Below are 10,962 nucleotides of genomic sequence, written 5' to 3'. Positions count from 1 at the left end.
TACACTTAAACTCTATAAAAAGTGTTTTCACATACATTATGTCCACTTAAATGTGCACTGTTTGTCACAAAAAGCAATGCTCTTGCATTTAAAATACATCCACTGTGAATAGCCACATTTGATCATTCAGTCTCATGGACCGTATTACTCCTCATCAGAAAATGCCTAAGTGGGAAAGTTACTGTTTACTCATGCAGGCACAAGTAACTCTCTGGGTCTCCTGACTGATTCTAAACTATACAAAGACACAGAATCCTTATACAAGAGAAACTTTTATCCACTGTACCCTCCCGGCTCTAACAGGCTGCATCCTGGAATGTGCTGGAGCAAGCAGTGCACCTCTTGCGCGCCTCCACTCTGCCCAGGACAAGGCTCTCTGTGGGGGAGGCCAAGCGTGAATCATGTAGGCTCATTAGCTGCTCTCCACGACTCCAGGTCCTATTGTGAATCCCTCGCCTTTTCTGTTTGGAGTGAATATCCATTCCTCCACGTTAGTTTGCCCTCCGCCCAGTGATTACCTCTGCTTAGCTCATAGCATGCTGCTCTAATTGAGCTTCATCACGGTGGCCTACTGATAACTACAATTCAGTCAAAACAACATTACGCATTGCCTCGCTGCTTCTGTAATGAGTTCCTGGAAAAAAACTGGGTTTTTTTTGTTTGTTTGTTTTAACTTGCAAGTTATACACCGCTCACTCGCACAGAGTGTAGTGAGTCGAGTTCATTTGTATTCACTGTATGATTCCTTGGAGCAACGTTTTTCTTTTTTTGGGGGGGAAAGACCACAACATTTGTGCAGGCCCAGCTAATTTATTGATACAACACAGATGAAGAGCATATTAAAGGAGGTGTTTAGGAACAGAACATCTGGCCTGAAGGTGAGAGAAGTGCTCTTATGATGCAGATTCTTCCCTCCCTACCTGAAGGAGATTAGGAATCTGGAGAACTGGTGCCAGAGGAACAACCTCCTTCTAAACGTCAGTAAGACAAAGGAGCTGATAGTGGACTTCAGCACTAAGCAGGAGAGGAACTACCAGACCCCCGTCATCAACGAGTGCCCAGTGGAGAGAGTGGACAGCTTCAAATACCTCGGAGTTCACATCACGCAGGACCTGTCATGGTCCTGTCACATCAACACCGTGGTGAAAAAGGCCCGACAGCGTCTCTACCACCTCAGACGCTTGAGAGACTTCCAACTGCCCTCCAAGGTGCTCAGGAACTTTTACTCGTGCACCATAGAGAGCATCCTGGCGGGAAACATCTTAACCTGGTTCGGGAACAGCACCATGCAGGACAGACGAGCTCTACAGAGGGTTGTGCGGTCAGCTGAGCGCACCATCCGCTCCGAGCTCCCTGACCTGCACTCAATCTACAGCAGGCGGTGCTGGACCAAGGCCAGGAAGATCGTGAAGGACCTCAGCCATCCCAACAACAGACTGTTCTCTCTGTTGAGGTCAGGAAAGCGATTCCGCTCCCTGAAGACCAACACAGAGAGACTGAGGAGGAGCTTCTTCCTGCAGGCGATACGGTCTCTCAATCACAATCACACCACCACACAGTACTGACCCACACATATGGTTCTTACACACACACTGGACTTTCTGGACATTGTTTTTGCACAACACTGGTCACTATATTCTTCATTTCCAGTTAATACTTGTACAGCTGCTGTTATTGTGTATATATTTATTTATATTTAGATTTCTTCATACATTCTTATATAGTTCTATATTGTGTATTGTGTATTTTGTTGTACAGTTATTTTATTTTCAACTTTAATTTATATATTTCATCTTATTCTCCCAGTTAAATTTACCCTTCATTCTAATTTGTGTTGTGCAGTTATTTCATTTTTAACCTTAATTTATATTTTATTCCTTCCTAGTTAAATTTACCCTTTTTAATTTTTCATATTTATTTCCTATCTTATTCATAGCCTTTCCTTTTTTTGTTTTCTTTAGGTCACGAGCAGTTGTCCAAGCATTTCACTACATATCGTACTGTGTATGACTGTGTACGTGACAAATAAAATTTGAATTTGAATTTGAATTTCCCTCATCAACTGCAACCTTAAGCAAGGCGCTTGCATTACTCGCAGACGATTTCACAAAACAAACAGTTAGCCCTCATCCATTATTTATGAGAGGTGAGGAGCCGAGTTTGAACAGCATGGCATTAAGGTGGTGAAACAAATCAGGGGTGAGCTACGCAGAAAGAACTTTGAAGGCATTTTATGATGCCGAGGAGGATGACAGTCATGCCAATCACGCCGGTGCAAAACTGCAAGAAATCTAATTCCACCAGGCTCGAAGAAAGTGCGAATCGCTGTCAGATTGTTGGTTTACCTGCAACTCAGAACTGTTGAGACTCGATCTGACTGCATCCCTCATCTCAAACAAGCACTTTGTTTGAAGCGTGAAGCAGCCTTGAATTCCAATAACTCCAGAGAGCTGCAGAGCGTCTGAGAGTAAAAGATTGGGGTTGTACTGCTTCTAGGCATGAATGTGTAAAATCTGAGTAATGTCGGGTGTTTGGAGGAATCACGGGTTCAGTCTCTGCAGCAGCCAACATGCTCATCAAAAATCATTGCTCTGTGACACAATACACAAAGACACATACACGCCCAAACCCCCAAACAACGATGTCCATATTGAAGAATTCCACACCTCTTTGTTTACCTCTAACACTAAGAGTTCTTGCCATGGCTGAAATCAATGTATTCTCTATGTAAAAAGGTGGAATGATAGGTTATGAAAAAGTCACTTGTAAGATTTGATGTTCTACTTTTTTGATGCAAATACTCATCCTTAAAGTGGACTGAATAGCCACGATAGAAAGATGAGGACATGGGATAGAGGGTTAACAGTGCAGTGACCTGTCCACGGTGTACCCGCTCTTTTACACTATAACAGCTTGGATAGGCTTGAGCCCTGCTAGGATCCTAAACTGGATAAATGGTTAAGAAAACGGATGGATGGATAATGGGCACATTTTTGGACCATCCAAAGGGCAAATGGACTGGTTCTTATATAGCACTTTTCCACCTGAGCACTCAAGAGTATTTTATACAACTCACTCATTCACCTCATTCACCCAAGCACTTTTTTCTACACCTAAGTGCTTTCTTTCTAACATTCACACGCATTCACACTCCAGCAAAAGCATCGGAGAGCAACTTGGGGTTCAGTATCTTCAAAGATGCTTTGGCATGCAGACTGGAGCAGCCAGGGAGCAAACCACCAACCTTCTGTTTAGTAGATGTCTCTTGTGCTGTTCACAGCAGTGTAAGAGGTTGTAAAAATGGAAAAAGAAAGAAACAGTTGTGTCAATTATGACCAAAAAAAAAGGAAAAAGCTCTGAATCCTGGCTCTTTTCTCACCTATCAGATAGCAGCCAACCGACTTGTTGAAAATGTGGATTTGAGTGTGGTTTAGAAGCTATTCGTCCAACCAGCCATCACTCACGTGAAGCATACTGCCAAACACACTCATCCAGAAAACTCTAGTTTGCACAAACCTGCTGTTCTCGTTTGTCCTTTTTTTCCCCCTCGCCACAGTCGGACCTTAACCCGGTGTTGTGATTGCCTAGCTCTAATCTAATCATCATGCAACAGTTTTCCTTTAACCCTAAAGGTCTCTCCATGTTTGAAGTGAACTACTTTGTACAGTGTGTCATCCGACCGCATCTTAAGAAAAAGATGTTTATAGCTGTTCCAAATGGCTCACAGTCAAAAACAGGGTGAAAACCCTGCTGTCAGAGAGAGTGGTGAGACATGATATGCATTTAAACGGGGATAAAAGCATAAACTGTCAGAAGGTTTTTCTCCTCATAGGCATTCACAATATTCTGCCCATTTGGATATTTGAAAAGTGAAAAACGCTTCAGTTCAAACACCAAAACGGGGGTCAGGGATCTCAGATGTTCCGCTATCCAACAAACACAAGAGGAAAGCCTACGGGACACCAAATAGTAGCTGCTGTGGCCAGATACTGCATATAGAGAGAATAAAAAAACAAACTGGCATGGCTGCAGTAAAACATGTTGAAATCGAATGTAATCCACAGCTTTGCAAAGTGTGTTAGTGGTACCGTTAGGGTGAAGGCGAATGTGTACTATGATGTAATGGTTGGAGCTCTGCATGTCAATTCAAGGCTGGACAAGATATCAGTGCACGAGAGAAAAACAGAACAAGTTCTCACTTGTAAAAGAAATATTGGAGATGAAGTCCTGTTCACTGAATCCTTAGACTATCCTGCGTGTCACGGTGTATTTAAGCTGAAAGATTACACCTTTATTAACAGGACAAAAACAAATCAGATGTCTCCAGGAAACCTGCCCAAAGCTTGAGTAGCAGTAAAACACCATCGCACAACAACTGCAATTGCACTTAGTGAAAAATAAACCTTCTTTTGTCTCAAGCACTTCGGTTTGCATCGAGGATCAGAAACTCCTCTGCAATTTCACCACAGGAGCCCACTGTGCAATTTCAATATGCCACTGAACCGTTTATGTGTGGGCACACAGAAAGACGTGCACGCTGGTGAGCACAGCCACACAGGAAAACACACCAGAAATCAGTTTCTGAAAATCTCTGTATGGGCCATTTCACTCTGTTTACTCATTCCTTGAGAACATTTTGAAAGTGGGAGAAAAGATAAGATTGAGATAGAGGGACAAAGTGGGAGAAATGGCTGATAAAAAAAAAGGCCATGGGACTGCAGATTAAGGACACCTCTTCTCTTTCTCGCTTTGGCACTGTTCCATTCACATAGAGGAGAAAAGTGACTAATGATCATCTATCACAGAATTCCCTACTAACATTCCTTCAGTCATCCACACCTTGCATCCCTGAAGAGAACTTTATTTTACTCATAATTCAAGAAATTTTATCTAAAAGTTGTTCTCTGTTACCAGTGACTGCTGCCTGATCCACTCTCTGTGTGGGGGAGGGGCCCACATACACACATACGTGTTCAGCTATCGCAGGATGTTCACTTAAATGAAGTTCAAGCCTTTTGTCTTTTCTTTAAACCTAAACTAAACCTAATTCTAATTTCATAACATCAAATACAAGCTTTAGTAATGAGGTTCTTTACATAGCACTTCTGAAGGGGAAGGAAGTCACAAAGTGTTTTACAACAAATACCAGCCAATGCCAAAAAGCAGAGTGGAACCACACAAACTGAGCCAAATGACACAAAACATAAAAATTATACCCGTCTGACCGGGATGACTTTTAAGCTGCGTTAAGCCTTTTAAAAGAGGAAATTGAGCCAAGGGTGCAAAGAGTGAGTGGCCAGTTTTAGCATTTAAACGGGTCTTTGAAGAGGTGTGAAAATATAGGTTTAGAAAATACATATAGGTTTTTATTAGATTGTGCTTAATTGTTTTTATCCTTGGTTTCCTCTGCTAAAAGTCTCGATGCATGCTCAAGAGAAGGAAATCCCAGGAAATTGATTCTGGTAATCTGGACGTAGCGTTTCAAAGCAACTGAAGAAGAAAAAAGTCCAGTCTCAGTCCGACACTGAAGAAACCACTTAGCTGAGTGACGAAACTTTGCTCCCTGTGAACATCCAGATGACCAGAATCAACTTTCTAGTTCAGTCATGAAGTTTGGACGAGAGGCTCTTGAGAAACCTGCAGTTCACAATCTCCTGCACGATCGCACTTAGAAAAAGTACAAACATGCATGCAGTGAGTGTATGCTTCTGGCGGTATTCTTTTCAAAAAACGAACTTCACGTTTTTTGCACGTGACGCGTTTAGGGCGCACCTGTAAATTGTGGCTATACTAAATTAAGCAGACGTAAACTCTCCAAACAGGCTCTGCACTAGTACATAATCATTTAAGTGATTTAAAGCCTTCTTTCTGCTCCCCACCTCCCTTTAGTGCAGATTCCTTAATGGATATCACCACAAGTCCTCTTCCCACTTTGCCATAACAGCTTTTGGACTCCTGTTGTGTCTGTTCCATTTCCACTATGTTACCACGATTGCATGTAGTTGACCCATCACCTGCAGGCAGTTCCCAGGTGAGTCTTGTTTCTGCTTCTGTATTGTTCTCTCTTTAACTCGCCCCATTTATCAAAATTACCGGCAGCACGGCCGTTGTTATTACTGCTTTTACCCAGATCTGCCGTCTGGTTTTAAAGAGCGCTCGTGCGATGTTAAACAAATTTACTCTTGTAACAGGTGCATAACAGCCCTCCAACAGCTCTCTCAGCGCTCTTCAGTGTAATGCTTGCTTTTCTGCGAGCGCTTTCATGGACTACTAATAAAAAAGAAATAAATTTTGAAAAACACATACAGTGGAAGAACCTCTCCAACATCTTACACGCAAGTGGGGTGAATGAGCACACTAAAGAAAAGTTGAGACTCCTGCTCTCAAGCCAAAAAATTGATGTGTGAGCACATGGTGATAAATCATGTGGAATAAGCTTATCACAGATTTCTTTACAACATTAATCTTCAATCCTTCTGGTTAATGCTCTCTCTTTCTCATACATTCCCATGCACATACTCTCTCCCACCCCTCTCATGCATAGTTATGCACATACTCTGTCTCCCACAATTTCTGTTTATCTCTCTCACACACACACACACACACACAGATGCATGCACACACCCAGACTTGCAGCCCTCTTCATTTCCATCTCCATGCCTGTGCTGAATGGTTGTAGTCTGTGCCCGCTCTTGTGGTTTTTGTGCTTGTTTGTGTGTGTTTATGTGTGCTGATTGTCAGATGGTCAAGCCCCGGCGGGGCTGTGTGGGTTGTGTGGAAGACTCTTGGTTGGGAGGGGCTGGGGAAAAAGGGGAGTGAGAGGGGAGCTGCGGTTGAGGACACTGTTTCCCTCAGTGGTGGAATGTCTTCATGTTCCTGTTTGGAGAGGCTGCTCACAGCTCCCAGAAGTTGGCAGGAAACCACATGCTGCTTACACTGGGGCCGATAAGGAGGAGGAGGAGGAGGAGGAGAAGGAGAGAAGAGGGGAGGAAGAGAAGAAGTGGGGTTGTGATGGGAAGGGAGGGAGGGAAGCAGGGGTGCTTTAGCAAACGTTCAGGAAGGTAGATTATCCCACGAAATGCTGGCAGAGCTTCAGCCTTTGTGTGTGTGTGTGTGTGTGTGTGTGTGTGTGTGTGTGTGTGTGTGTGTGTGTAGAGGAGAGAATGAGAGTGTGACAAAAAAAAAAAGCTCCAGCTCCTTCAGCTCACTCAGCAGTGGAGAGTTTCAATGAATCCGGGGCAGTCTCCACAAAGGGCTGCAGAACAAAAGGCCTGCAAGCTGAGAATGTGCAGCGTGGAGGCACGGCCCAATCTCACGCTTTGTTAACTCTCAAACATAACACTGAATAAAGACTAAGACAGTCACACCTCACTTGTCAATTACCTGCCTGTTGATTAAAAATCTGACAGCTCAACACCTCAGACTGGAGGACACGGCGTCTGGCGGCTGCGCTGCATCCCCTTGAAAGCTTTTTATGAGTTTTACAGCGTTGCGTTCATGTCTCAGTCTTCTGATAACTAAAGGCTGAAAAAGATTTGTGCTTAACTTGCAGACATTATCTTTCATAAAGAAGTTATCTATTAAAGAATAACTATGCCCCCCGTCCTTTTGCCTTGACGTGTCTGCTGTAACTTCATCTTGCTTGCCTCAGAGTGTGCAATCAGAGCTGCAGTGGGTACTTTCTGATTGGCTGTTTTGTTCCAGCAGTTTGAAATGCTCACCGGGGAAATTTCACCTGTGTGCTAGTTTTTGGTTAAAGAAATGCTTTTCTAAATGTGTAAAAGCAACATGGAAATTATCATTGAGGATAAAGCTTCTAAATTATTACACTATTTTAACCTTCTCCTCACATTTGTTTTTTAAATTAGATTGAAAGAAAAAATACTGAATATAAACTTAAAAATTAGTAATGTATTGGGCTTCTGCAAGAAAATAAAGGTATATATTAAATATTATTATTCTGTTTTACTAATGTATTTATTTGACAAGTGACATGTTAACTCGCAGTCTGTGTTTTGTCATTTTAAAGATATTTTAAGTATTTAGAATAACAGATTATTACTGTGTGCATATAGTTTTATTTGCTGTGTGTTTTTTTCAGTAGCTAATTCTTAGTGTCCCCGGGGACTGCAGTCCTTGCATGTTAAATATGTTGGAAGGATGAGCGTTAATGCTGCAGCTGCCTTTGGGGACAATTTTAATTACTTTCTGTAATTTTCCCTGGTGAATCCAGTCTTAAACAATAATAACACGTCTTGCTTTATTGATTCTTTGTATTTTGTATATAAACCTGAATCAGCACAGGAGCTGGTGAAGTACCTAGAAGCAGGAGCTAGATATCTGAGGAATTTTCATTCATCCATCCATCCATCCATCCATCCATATGTCCATCCATCCATCCATTCATCCAAATTCCAATCAAATTCAGAGTCAAAGAAGTTTTTGAGCTTTGGGCAAGAGGCTAGGAACTCCCTGGGCAGGTCACCAGTTAATTACAGAGATTCAGACAATCACTGATGCCTGCAGCACAGCAAGCTCACTGTGGCCAATTTAGAATTACCAGTTAACCTCACATGCACGTCTTTGGGAGAACATGCAAACTCTACACAGAAACAACCAAGCTGGCCGGCAGATTTGAACCAGGAAGTTTCCTGCTGTGAGGCGACGGCGCCAATCACTGCTCCACCGCGCTGCCTCACAAACTATGCCCGTAAAAAAAAATACAGACTTTAAACCTGAAATGTGCCACCACACACTCAGGATTGAAAGCCAAATGCCATTCAGCAGTCTATTAAAAGTAAATCAAATGAAAAAGACTTCATAATTGTCATGCAAAAAGATGGCGACAATTGACAAATGACTGATCGGATAAAAAGGTCTTCATGGGTCATTTCTTCTAGCTTTGCTGTGCAGCCTTTGAGAAAGTAGATGGAGCAAGAAAAATTGCAGAGACATGACTGAGTCCACTCTCTGACCAAGCTTATCAGAGTGTACGACCCTTTATACCCCTACAATACAAGCACATGGGTTGAGCCCTACATGTTCAACCACGGGCTATGGTAATTCCCACAAGTGTGCACATACGCATGATCCAAGGGATTATAAATCACAGGCGCCTGGGAAAGGCTTCAGCTGACTATGGCTGGTGTTTATGGTTTTCTATGACTGACTCCAGCTGTTTGGAAGCGCACAGTGCTCTGGGAGGTGAAGTCAATTTGGCAGATTAGTGTATTGACAGATGGTGAGCCATCCATCCAGCAATCAATATGTTTTATTTTAATCCCTTCAATTGTTTTCTCAAGAATCTGGACACTGAACATCTGTCTCATCAGCCTCCTATTGGATGTTTACAGTACCTGCATCCTCCTGTTACACCTCTTCCATCTCTCTCACCTTTTTTCATCTTTGATTTTCTTTCCTCACCTCTTTGGAACGACTTTTCAGCCACTTTTCCACGCAAAAGCAACACTCTCTCCAGAGTGCAATGGGATACGCTCCCCCTTCGTCAAGTAGGGCAGCCAAATCGAGCAATGAGACAAGACATCCATCACTATGTTATAGGGTGGAGTAAATGACCTTGATGCAGTCTTCACACTCAATTTCAGATACCCTTGGGCTCCATTATGGGGAGATTTAAGCAGGAAAAGCGTGGCCGGCCTTCACATTTGATTCTTATGATACTGGATGTGATAAGTGTGCGATGCAGCGAAAGAGAGAAAGAGCAATATAGGAGGCACAGAAGGTGGGGAGGGTAAGGATTGTAAGGTGGAAAGGGTGAGTCAGCAGGTGATGAAAGGAGCAGAAAATTAAGATGGAGTAACAGGACTCCAGGAGATGAGAGGAGGAGATGGTTGAAAATAGCTGCGAGAGCGAGCAGGTAGGAAGGTGGCTGTGAACGGAGGAGGATAAATTGCTTTTCAAGGACTTTCTAACCCCCCTGAATAAGAGCGCTACCTCAAAAACCAACAGTACTCCACGTGGAGTAGACACAATATAAGGGTAATTTTCAGAGGGGGGGGGGGGATCTCAAGAGTGATACATCACAGTGGAAGCACATGAGTGATTTCAACTGTGAGTGTAAAAGCCCGGCGCTCTCTTTCTCTGTTTCCGCACTAGCTGGTGGAGAAGAAAGCCAGCCTATGAAAGGGTAAGTATAGTCACACCCCTCCCCCTCTCAGCTGTCTTTACTGCTGGTGGGAGGTGGTGCTGCTGGTGGGGGTATATGCACAGATGAGCGCTCTCCAATGAAAACATGTTATCATGCCACGCAGGAATTCGGTGACATGGTCTCCATTTTGATGGCGCAAACAAAAAAAATCAATAGGGAGCACCCGCTGAGTTTTGATGTAAAATGATTTGGACCGTGCTTTCCCTATAGTTTCACTTTTTGTCCTTTGATTGACTGCGTGTTCCTCCATCCCTTCCTACCAGTCAGGAGCAATGAGCCGCTTTAGTGCGGCAGCCGTGCACGCCGCTCCCCTGAGACTTCATTTGAAAAACACCACCTGCAGCTTTGAGTGGCATCATTAACAAAGGTCAGATGTGCTCACTGTGAAATTATACACACATGAATTTCTCATTGACTTGTTAATACACCTGATTTCCTTGCCCAGGGTGACAGTTTGCCCTTTGCTGTCTGCCAGGGGGGAGAGGTAGTCGAGAGTGCACCACGTGGCTACTGTGGATTTGATTCAATTAAAAGGCTGCTGATAACACTCTGCGCTTGAGTTAATCGTGCATGTAAATAAAACTAACGGCATTAACAAGCCAAGTGGCAAAAACAAATCAATATAGAGAAGATTGTAGTGCTTCAATCCCCATCGGAGGTTGCGTGTTCTTATCCGCCCTTTAGGAATTGGCTCTGCCTTGTCAGACTAATATTAGCTGTAGATTAAATTAACTAATAACTATCTTACAGTAATGTTTGATGTGAACTGATACACGTTTCTTTATGTGTGCACA

Source organism: Copadichromis virginalis, linkage group LG5 (genome assembly GCF_057382275.1).
Source record: "Copadichromis virginalis isolate Kocher_CV1m ecotype Utaka linkage group LG5, C_Virginalis_male_GT1.1, whole genome shotgun sequence".
Taxonomy (NCBI): Eukaryota; Metazoa; Chordata; class Actinopteri; order Cichliformes; family Cichlidae; genus Copadichromis; species Copadichromis virginalis.
Note: the sequence above shows the minus strand (reverse complement) of the source record.